This window comes from Zea mays, chromosome 4 (assembly GCF_902167145.1).
Source record: "Zea mays cultivar B73 chromosome 4, Zm-B73-REFERENCE-NAM-5.0, whole genome shotgun sequence".
Taxonomy (NCBI): Eukaryota; Viridiplantae; Streptophyta; class Magnoliopsida; order Poales; family Poaceae; genus Zea; species Zea mays.
Window position 1 is genome coordinate 94,727,191 of NC_050099.1, and position 11,534 is coordinate 94,738,724.

The 11,534-nt window shown below is 43.4% G+C and overlaps 1 pseudogene; it reads left to right on the forward strand.

The window, feature by feature from the left end:
* The first annotated feature begins 5,185 nt into the window (after positions 1-5,185).
* LOC103653522 (pyrophosphate--fructose 6-phosphate 1-phosphotransferase-like) lies at positions 5,186-8,699 on the forward strand (annotated as a pseudogene).
* The last annotated feature ends 2,835 nt before the right edge of the window (positions 8,700-11,534 follow it).

Sequence of the window (11,534 nt, forward strand, 5' to 3'; positions counted from 1 at the left end):
GGTAAAACACTCTTGGGCAAGGTAAAGAATATAGATACCGAACTTGTCAAGTGATCAGGTGCACCTGCAGGGTTGTCTGAGGTCCAATGGACAAGGACAACTGTAGGTGGGCCCAATAACTTGGGAGGTTCTGCCACATGTCACCTGCACGAGTGTTCGTCAAGAGCAGCCGCATCGTCGATCCGTGTAGCCACGACGTCTCCGCGTCTCGCTTCACTAGATTTGCGCAGCGCTTGCGCATCGTCATCAAAATCCTTGGTGAGCCCCTCGCTAGTATCCCATTGTTTTTTAATCTCAAGTGCTTGATAAAAATGTTTGAACATTTGGGTGTTGTTAATCGCAGCTAGATGTTGCCACTGTGCCTCGCGCGATGCATGGTTCGGTGAAGCGCCTAAACCGTGAACGGCATGCGCGACTCGAATCCGAGTTTGACAGGTTGACAGATTTATAATTTACTATTAATGTGATTCGATTGATGGCATGCATATAGATATGGTGTATATTGGTGTTGAACATGTGTGACTGCGATGGTTCATTTATGTGTCGCGAGGGTGGTTCGCGAAAGTATTAATTGTTTGTTAAAATACTTCGTCGTAAAGTAGTGTGTTAGTTGTGGTAAATTTAATAAAGCGTAAAGCATGCTTGGTAATTTCCGCAGTTGGCTAATGAGTTGGTCTATGTTAAATATATTTTATGTATTCATCGTGGTGTAGGTTAGAGTGGGTCGAAAATATAAATTATGTGACATGTGATTAGTGTTTTAAAGGCGAGATGTGCGAATAATTGGTTGGTGTTTCACTCATCTAGTCGATAAACATTGTCATAAACAATTGTGCTAAAATTGGTCATAAGAATGCAGTGGGCACGTGATGTTGGTTGGATGTGACAAGTAGATTGGAAGTGTGGGTTTGTCGGAGCACTGTAATGTCGAACGTGTATACATCGAAGAATATTGTAGTAGTGATTGTGTTAAGTTAATCGGTAGTGTCTCGAGTGCATGCCACCATATGGTTACATGCGAGACGAGGTTATGCACATGACGAGTTTAGTAAAAATCCTTCGATGTCACTGGTGTTAAGTTGAAGTTTATTTGCGCGTGGAAAGTAATAATGGGTTTAATACTTAGAACTCTTAGTCGATAGTAGAAATTGTTTTGGCTTATATAGAGAGGTGGTGACATGCCAAAGTAGTCGTCGCTTTCTCTATAATTATAAGTCGAGTCGTGACGATGCGTATTATGCGTTCGTTAAATTATGTGTCGCGTATAGTGTATGATTGTGCTCACAATTTCGAGTAGACGCTTCAAGTAAGTCAAGTAGGTTTGTGATACAAGTGTGTAATAGAGTTAGTTGTCTTAGGATAAATATTGAAATAATTGGTTCGTAGGATAAACATGTATGTGTTCATGATTGGGAAGTAATGCATGGTGATTGCGAGTTGGAGACTCGTAGTTTACGGTTCGTATAAATTGGTCGATGTGCGAATATACTTGTGAATCTGTGTGTTTATAAAAATGTTGTAGTATATGTTGTGTCTCGGATTGCGATAATAATGGGCTAACCGACATGTATGTTATTTAGCGAGCTATGTCGTTGCTCCAGTTAGCCGACTTGTCAGATGGCTTGGCTAAGCTCGTGGTCACGATAAATTGCTTGTTATGGCCTAATTGCGCATGGTTAAAGTCGCGGGTAAAAATTAGTAGTGTTCATGTTATGTCCAAGTTAAAATGCAAATCTCTACTACTTATTAAGGCTGCAAGGGTAGCCTGCCATTCCCTGTTCTGCCATTCCCATCCTGCAATCCATTCCCTATTCTGCCACACGGAGCACGTCGAACCCACATGCCATCGCCCGGACCCACCTGTCATTCCCTAAGTTATGTCATTCCCATCGTGCAATCCATTCCCTGTTCTGCCACACTAAGCACACCGGCCCCACCTGACATTCCCTGTTGTGTCATTCCCATCGTGGGATCCATTCCCTGTTCTGCCACACTGACACGCCGGGCCTACCTGCCATTCCCATCGTGCAATCCATTCCCTGTTCTGCCACACTTAGCATGTCGGGCCCACATGACAGCCTCGGCCCCCGTGGTTCTGTCGTCTGCCTCCCACATGTGAGCCCAAGGCACACCTCCGCACTCCCTCTCGAACCTAGCCCAACGCATGCAAGCCACTACCCAACGGGCCATTTCCTTGCCAAGCAAAAAACATGTCTACACGGCCTGAACCGTTCCCACCAACGCCATTGTGCCACAAACAAGTTGACATTCGTGGCCGCATCAACGCTTATAAGCCGCTCTCTGCCTGTTTCCCTAGCCGGTATGGCACTAAGCACAACAGTAAAGAGAGCACCACAACAACGTCGGTGTCCTGGGCTGAGATCTTCGTGTGGCCCGTATTACAGCGATGTTTGGTGCAGCCCAGATACAGCAGCTATCATCCTCTTCTTCGACAACATCCGCCTCCACGACGACGCGACACAAACAGAGCAACTGCTCGCTCAGCTTCACTCCCGTGACCTCCCTCTCCACGCGAAAATGGCCACAACCGGTTGCTCCGACGGCCTCGCCTGCTCCTCACCGCGCTTCCACCATCTTCCTTCCCATGCCACCACCTTCCCATACCGCCACCGATGTTGTGTCCCATCGCCATGCCCTTCACGACCACTCAGACACCCATAGCGCCTCCGACGAGATCCACCTCTCCACCGGCGACAACAAGGAGTGGGGGCCTAAGTCTGTAGGCAGAGGGCGGAGGAGGAGTCGAGTCGAGGCAAGACGATGGGGCAGCAGTCGCTGATCTACGTGTTCGTGGCGCACACAACAAGTTCACCTACAACTGCGACAGCCACACCTTCAACTACCTCATCGAGGATGAATTCGGTCAGTAGCTTTCCTCCCCTTCCATCACTCTGGCTCCAATCCACGCTGTCCCTCCTCAATCCTCCTCGATTTGCGCTGCCGTGGGCTCAAATCGGGGCTTGTCTCGCTTGGATCTCGTAGATTTCACTTTGATCCACCTGGTACACGTCATACTGGCCTCCTCCTTCCCGTTCCCATGCCGGCCTCCCCTGGTACCCTCTGTTTCCCCGCTGCCACAACCCATCTCGCCTAGCACCGCGCCAGGCCGCTCCCTCGCCTCCTCTCCTTCTGCCTCTAGCTTCACCCCATCCATCGTTCAACGCTAGCCGCCAGGAACTGCTCAGCTCTCGACGTCCTCAACCTTCGCTGAAATTGACGGGTGCTGAAATTTGCTACATAAAACAATACTTGTATGATGAAGTGCGCAGGATTACTTTCTTGTTTATTCATTGTGATTGGTTGATTGATTTCATGTGGGTCATTCCCCCACATTAGGTTTTGTTGTTAGGTTGTGCAAGTCGGTCAAATTTCGTGTGTGTATTTAATCGCAGATGAGTCATACTATTACAGCAGGTAAAATTTAGGCCAGATTCCGATAATGAAACAAATTGGTCCACAGGGAAAGAATGTGATTGGCTTCATGTTTGCTCTCAGTCGTCTGGTGTGTTTACTTGTTAGTTCATTTACTCTCTATAGAACTTGCTATGCTATTTCTTCATTCTTGGTATCTTTGTGTTTGTACCCATTACTTTCATTTACTCTATGCCGAGTTGTTAAGAACATTACAGATGTTCTCCATCGTGCAGGTTCTCTATCTTCCATTTACCAACTTTTGACCCTTCTGTACTTGAGTTTGGGCCTGCTTGGATCCAAGGCGCTAAATTTTAGCCCGTCACATCAATAGCGGAAAGGAGGGTTAAACAAATGATGAATTAGTGCCATATCTACAGCTGCTAGAGGTGGGTATATGTGGTCTTCTATAAGAGAGGCCAATGCCACCTACACAAATCACGCAGCTATGTGGTGAGCACAAAGCGAACTATCCCTACTACTCTATAAGCACGTTGTGTAGGCATCCACACTGTGCACCATTGTGCTTCTCGCCCCCGACCACCTCCCCACTCCCGCGCTGATCTCGCACCGTAGACACTGCCCCGGCGCCCCCGCCTCACTGCGCCCCGACCAGCCACGTGATCTCCAGCCCCCGCCCCGTGTGCCTTTGTCAATCCTGTCCTCCGTGCCCGTCGTGATCTCCTCCCCCATTCCCGATCTGAAATCTCCTCACCCTGGCTCCCCTCGTGCATGCACCATCGTGATCTTCTCCCCCATTTCTGATCCAAAATCTCTTCGCCCTGGCTCCCCTCGTGCATGGATCCAAGCTGTGCTGCGAGTCGGGGAGGCGGTCGCAGTTAACCTCACCTACACACTCTCCCACGTGCTCGACGAGAGTGTCTCTCTAGCCAACCCCCGCGACGGGCGTGCAGGCACGGCCGACGCGGCTCCACGGCGATGTAGGCGCGGCCGCCCGTGACTGGGGCGGTGTCCCCGGCCCCAGCCACGGGCAGGTGCGGGAGACCCGGCCATGGCGGCACCGGCCCCGAGCCCCAACCCTAGCGGCAGTGTAGCATCATTCTCCGTCCGCGCAGACAATGCAGGGATTGCGCCCGCCGCTGACAAGACAAATCCAGTGAGAAGACAAATCTATCTTTTGTCTTAGCATCAATCATCTCAATCAAAATAGGCTTACCATCCTTTGCTGGGCTAATCTAGAGACATGAATACTTCGAGGTATAATTATACAAAAATCATGCTGGAAGATAACACATCATTAAAAAGCTTGAGTTTCATTTGCTGGTAGAGTCTCATTTTTTATTATTACAGAAATAATATATTGGGCATGACTTATCTTCTTTGTGCCTACATCTCTACTACTCCTTAAGTATCTATTGTAGGCGTCCACATTCAGTATTGGTGCACGGTTCTGTCTGCACGCCCCGCGGCAACCGCCCCCTCCTCTGTCTCCCGCAATCCCCGCGGTCTCTCTCAGATCCGCGCCCACGACATCCTCCGCCCCAGATCTCGCGTTCTCCATGGAAGGCGACATCCTCCGCCCAGATCCCTCATCCGCGACATCCTCCACCCCTGGATCGCCGTGCTCGGCTCTCTCCGCGTCCGCCCTCTCCATGGAGCCGTGCCCCCGCCAGCCCTCGCGCGAGTGACCCCTCCCTTGGTGCATCGTGCCCCCGCCCGCCCTGCTCTCTGTCGCACCCTTCTAGGGATCCTCCATCGCCGCTCCCGCCATCACCGTGCTCGCGCTCCATCGATGGAAGGTGCCGCCCCTGCCATCCTTGCCCCACTCCCCACAATCCCCTTCCATCGGCGATATACCCACGCGACGCGCGGCGCCAGGTACTACTCCGCCTTCTCGACCTCGGCCTCCATGGTGCCCACCTGGCCTGCTGCGGTCGTCGTTGCCATGCTCAAAGCGGATCCAGGACCCCATCCCAACATCTTCCTAAAATCCTCGGATCCGCCCCCTTCCTCCGCAGCTTGTGTCGCATCTTCTATCTATTCACCAGCAAGGTACCTGGCACAGAACACATTATTTTGTCTGTCTGTGAAATGTATCCTGTAAACATACAATGAGATTTTGTTATGGTATGTGAGTATTACAATCAATTAGAAAAATGGAAGTTGGATTCTTAGAAGGATTTGGTGTTGGTCATATTTCAGAAGAGATAAATCTCATTGTATGTTTACACCATGAATATAATATTCTTTGTTTTGGTTGAGCGAGAAACTCGGTTCTCATTTAGCTTAATATCCATGTATTTAATTTCTTTATTTTTTGCAGGATGATGTAGATGGTAATTCATGGGTTCTGAACAATAAATTGTGAAATGTTTTGGCAATGTCAAGCACTTTGGATAGAATGGTGATTCTACTCTAATATGGAGTTAACAGAAAGGTATATAGAACGGAAGTCCATTTCATTTCGCTCGATCTGTTCCAATTTTCTTTGATGCTTGGTTCCCTGCTAATCTAATCTAATCCATACATCTATCCTTGGTTCGATTAGGTTCTCGTTCTTCAGTGCGCGATATCAATCCACTAAGGCGCTGGGTGCAGTTAATTTCCCAAACTATATTTGGGGGTGTTCAGCAAAAATCGCGTCAATTGTGCCCGTGCGGGTGAGGGATCACTAGAGGCTGGACTCGCGCTAGAGATGGTCAAGGCAAAAGCAAGGGTTCTGTATGATATTGACATTCCCTTAGTTCCTTTGCGTTACTGTGGTGGTGTGAATGGGGACGCTTCGAGTGCTCAGTATTCTGAATAATTTGCAACACTTATGAGTATCATTTTGATAAACTGCTCAGTACTCTGAATTGAAATTCATTGTTTTCACTGCATTTTCCTACATTTTGCTGCCCATTTAATTCAATGTGAGTAGGAGTATCACATTTGCATATCTTCTTCCTACCATAAAGCTTAACAAGTTCGGCTTGCCTTCTTGCCACAAATTGAGTTACAGTATACTTTCGACAGCGCACCTTGTCTACTTGTATGTTGTGTTCTTTGTCATCTGAACTTTGTGTGAACTGCTGTAGCTATGAGCCTGGACCGGCTATTGAGGAGGTCAAAGAAGAAGCCATGCTTGATATATCACCAACAGACTCGATAGAGTTTTGGTTAATTCAGTAGCCTAAAGACCAGGTACCATTGAACTTTTGCATAAAATTCAGATGACAAAGAACACATAAAGAGAAGCAAGATGACAAAATTGAGGTAGGGAATGGCCTATCTCTCAATGGCGTGAGTGTTATGTTGTTCTTACTTTGAAATGTGGTGTAAGGCTGTTTATTTGTTGGATTATTTATTATTTGACCCATCTTTCAGCATTTACAAAACTACACTCAAATCCAAGAGTTCAATAAATGAGGTGAATCAGGTTGCTCAGGTATGTATTTTTATATTCATACTATTATATTACTCTGAATATCCTATTATTTGTAAAATAATTAACCTTAGTACCTTACACTATTTTCTTAGCTGAGGATCATCATAAAATCAAAATCTTGCAATGGTGTTGGGCCATTGTGCACTTCACAACAGGTACCACGATGGAATATATTTTTGATAATGGGACCGATACAATCAAGATTCCAACCCTTTTTTTCATTGCGACTTAGTTGTAGAACACACACATTCACGTTTATACTGCAGGGAGAACACAGTCCCTTTACCTTTCAAATTTGTTGTTACATTTCACCAGTCACAGATTGCGGCGGCGTGTCTTGTCTATGCATGGATGTAGCTGAGCAGAGAGCTATGGCTGGAGCCCAAGTACATCATGTTCTGTTTCCATAACCACCAGACACAAATGAAGGTGTAGATGCACTTGCTATTGTTACCTTCTCCTTGTCCCTTTGGTTGCCATCCTTTCAAGTTTCTTCACTTCTTTTGCGTGTTGGTCATCTGTCTGGTTCACGCCCAATCCTGTTTGTGTATAATAACTTATGTCAAATGTAATGTACCATGTGTCAACATAATTCTTCCTTTCTTGGTATCCGAAAACCATAGATCTAGTGTATTGAGACTATTGTCATGCCTAATAATCGAAGATTCTCTTCAGGTTTGTGTTTTTAGCTTACAACAATGTTATTTGATCGGCTAATCAAACCTAATTGTATGAGGACCGATCAGACGATTAATTGTGATTAGAGAAACAAAGATGTTGAAACAACTGAACTCTGATGTGTAGTACAAACATCCTAGAATTATCAAATGAAACAATACATACCTAATACTTAATTTTGTCATGCTCATGGTTGCTTGGATCTGATTATTTGAGACACTTGTGGAGAATATTCCTGAACTATATGCTCTGCTTTAGGTACGTTTACACGTCTTATGACTACCCATTTATAATTTTACTCACTGGAGCTATTTGTTTATAGGAAATCCATGGCCTCCATGGCAAAGGTGTTTCTGTTGAGAATATCTCTTCTCAGCTTTAACCATGGGCATCTGCACTCTGAGTTTTTGCCCCTTTTATTAGGAAGCAGGTATGTATTGTTTCATTTGATAATTCTAGGATGTTTGTACTTCACATCAGAGTTCAGTTGTTTCAACATCTTTGTTTCTCTAATGCAGCTACTACTACATCCTGAATCTGATGATTCAGCTCAACTTTCCTAGGTACAAAAGAATATGGAAATGTAAACCATCAAAGTTGTTTTAAATTGTTGCTTCTGGTTGACCTTGATTTTTTTTCTATGCACTTGTGCAGACTGAGACTGAAAAGCTGCTAGCCCAGTTAGTTGAGACTGAGATGAACAGATGTTTGGTATGCTTTCTTTGGACTCTGTAGTACACAAGCAAACATTATATCTTTATCACTGTAAGTTCATAATGTTCTTAGCCATTTTTGCAGAAGGAGGACACTTACAAAGGAAAGAAGTTTAATGCAATCTGTCACTTCTTGAGCTACCAAGCTAGGGGAGCACTGCCTTCAAAGTTTGATTGCGATTATGCCTACGCAAGTCCCTCACTAGCTCATTTAATAAAGAATATTGATTGTTGTTGGTTTAACACGTGGGTTGTTGGTCTCAGGTTTTGAGGCATGTGTGCTACCACATCATAGCTGCCGGATTGAGCGGATAACAGATACATGGCTACAGTGACAAATCTTAAGAATCCAGTGAACAAGTGGCGATGTGGTGTGACTCCTATTTCAGTAAGATTTGTGTTAATATGCCTAATAGTTTAGGAAAAGTAAGAATGTAGCGTCTAACCCATGTCTATCCCTGCAGTCTATGATGACTGTGAAGCGATGATCAAGTGATTGTTTTATGTCTGTTTTATATGCAAAAAATATGATCAAGTTTTACCGAAGATGCTACCAAAAGTTTTTTCTTATGAATTTTAATTATCGAATCTAATTTCTGATCCGCCTTGTGTCTTTACTCTAAATGATAGTATTACTACTTTATTCGCTTGATGGGATGCAAGGCTTCTCAAGTGGCATTGGAATGTGCTCTTCAATCACATCCAAACATGGTATGTTTTTTCCTTACTTGCCTGTGACCTGTCACATTTTTTCTTACATGGATCTGGAAGAGCCGTGTGAGAGGAAGCTAAAGGGTTCTGGCTTAAGCTGTATCAGGTCAAATTTTTCACCATTGATCCAACCTTTGCTGCGGCAATTTCTAGGTAGGCTCTGCATCCCCTCCCGGTTGTGTGATACTAGCGGCAACGGCGAGGTGACAAACTTCAAATATAAACATCACTGTGTTAGGAGCCAAGTCAAATTGTCAAAAGGCAACAAACACTGCTTCCGTAGAAAATAGAAACTGATACATGTTTATATTTGAAGTTTGTGTTTAGCACACAGTGATGTTTATATTTGAAGTTTGTCCTTTTCTTTGAAGCTAATATTTTGTGAGTCATTTCATGGCTCTAGAATGTCTCCAGAATTTTATACACTTGTGTCCTATATTTCTCTCGAGTTTAGATAAAGAGAATGACACAATGTTCAAAGGATACAATCACACTTGCCTTGTTCTGTATTTCTCTCTTTAGATAACTTAGCATAATTTCTCTCGAGTTTAGATAACTTGTCAAGGGTCTCCTCAATGCATTACTGGTGCATGATTTACTGGAGGCTGTGTGCATGAATGTGCCACACATTGGTAGCAGCTTTGCTGTTTGCGGAGGCCTGTACTCAGTATTTGATTGTATCCTCATGTATGTGCGGCAGGAGGAGGATCCCTGGAACTTGATTAAAATTGTTTTGCTCGAATTACTTGGCACCATAGTCATTTGTTGCTCTAAACCTTTTACTATTGCCCTTAAACAATTAGTAGAATGTAGCTATGAAGTGCTTGGGCATATCCAAATGCATGCTAAGTGTATGGTGTTCATCTGTTTTGATTGAAGTAGTGATTGAAGTAGTGTGTTCAAACATCTAATCTAGAGTGTATACAGAACATCTGCTTTTAGTTGATAGGGTTTGGTTCGCTGCAGCTTCAGAGTACCAGTTTTTCATAATGTCTATGTTCGCTGCAGTTTTTCATAGTGTATACAGAAAATCCGTTTTCATAATGTCTATGTTCATTCTTTAGACCTTTGTAATCCATACTTGATCTGTAATAGGATTTATTTTTTTCTTACAATTCTGGTTTGATCATTCTTTCAAGTAGTATGTTCGTTCATATGTTCAAAAAGCAGATGCTCCGTTCAAGTTTGGGGTTTAAATTTGCTTTAATTCCAACAGTATAATTCCCTGTTAAAAAATTTCAAATAGATGAGTAAAATGGCATCATTTGATTTTGCATATGATTCAAACAGGTGAAATGGATTACCGAGGTACTTCAACATGTACTATCTTGTCACTGAGTTTGTTTCTTTGCTGTCAGGTGTTGCTAATATTAATGTCACTGACATCCAGGTAATAACACCGCTAATGAGTTTTTTAGACCCCACTGACTGGGCCAAACTCAATCATTGGTAGAGCTATTGTTGTTCATGCTGCTCCTAATGATCTTGTAAAGGGTAATTATGTTCAACACTTTTCCCTTTTGTGTGTTGAATGGTGGTGTTTTTCATCTGTTCTGAGCTAAGTTTTTCACATTGGTTTTGAGTTCAGATAGTCCTATAATCAATATATATACCTGTTTATGGAGCACGTGAATAAAATCCATGTGAGAGTGTGACTAATTATATCACATTATTAAATGGTCTAAAGTGTTTTGGTAAGGCTATGGCAATGGAGTTTTGGTAATATTTATTTAGTTTTCCTTGAAATCTATCTGATATGAATACCTTTGGATGTCTGTGTTTTTTAGTTGTGGATCTCAGTTGTCTAACCAAATTGGATTTGTGAGTGTAGTAATATACCAGTCGTAGGCATGTGGTAGTCTGATTTAACTTGAATACTCTGATTTGGAATTCGGAAAATGAACAAATACTTTTGTTTAGTCACAATGTGGTTGCTTCATATGATGCATTGTTATTTATATAATAGCTCTTTTTGTATTTAATAATTGTTCTTGTTCTTTTTCAGTTTGTAGAGCAGCTCTTTTTAAAGTTCCCCTCCAAGCTGACACCCCATCCACCATCATCATCGGCACATCGTGCCTTGTTCGCTGCTTGTGACGATCACCGTTCTCTTCAATCGCTTCGACGACGGTGAGTTGGAGAAATTGTTCTGTAATCCAAACTTGTTCTGTACAGGTTAATCATGCTTTGATGTAGTGTGTTGAATAATATACTCGGTTCAAATTCTTTATGAACACTGAAAACATACATATGTAAGAAAATTAGAAGTGAACATGTTGTAGGATAAAATTCTTTAACAGGGGTACTGATCTGACATAGTATTGTGTGTTTGTGGTTAAATTATGCAAGTTTTCTCTTTCTTGCTAATCCAGGGAACAATTCTAATCACTGATTGGTAAACTGATTGTGCCTTTCTTTCGTTTGTTTAAATAAAATTTATTTATTTTCTTTAAAGAAAACGATAGGTAAAATCTTCAGTCTGCAGAGTTTGTTAGACATGTTATCTGAAGTTGAGATAACTCTTGGAACTACCTTTTTCTATACAGGATATTAATGAAAAAAATCATGTCTATGGACTCCAGGAACTGCTTAATAGTGATAGAGACTGCAAA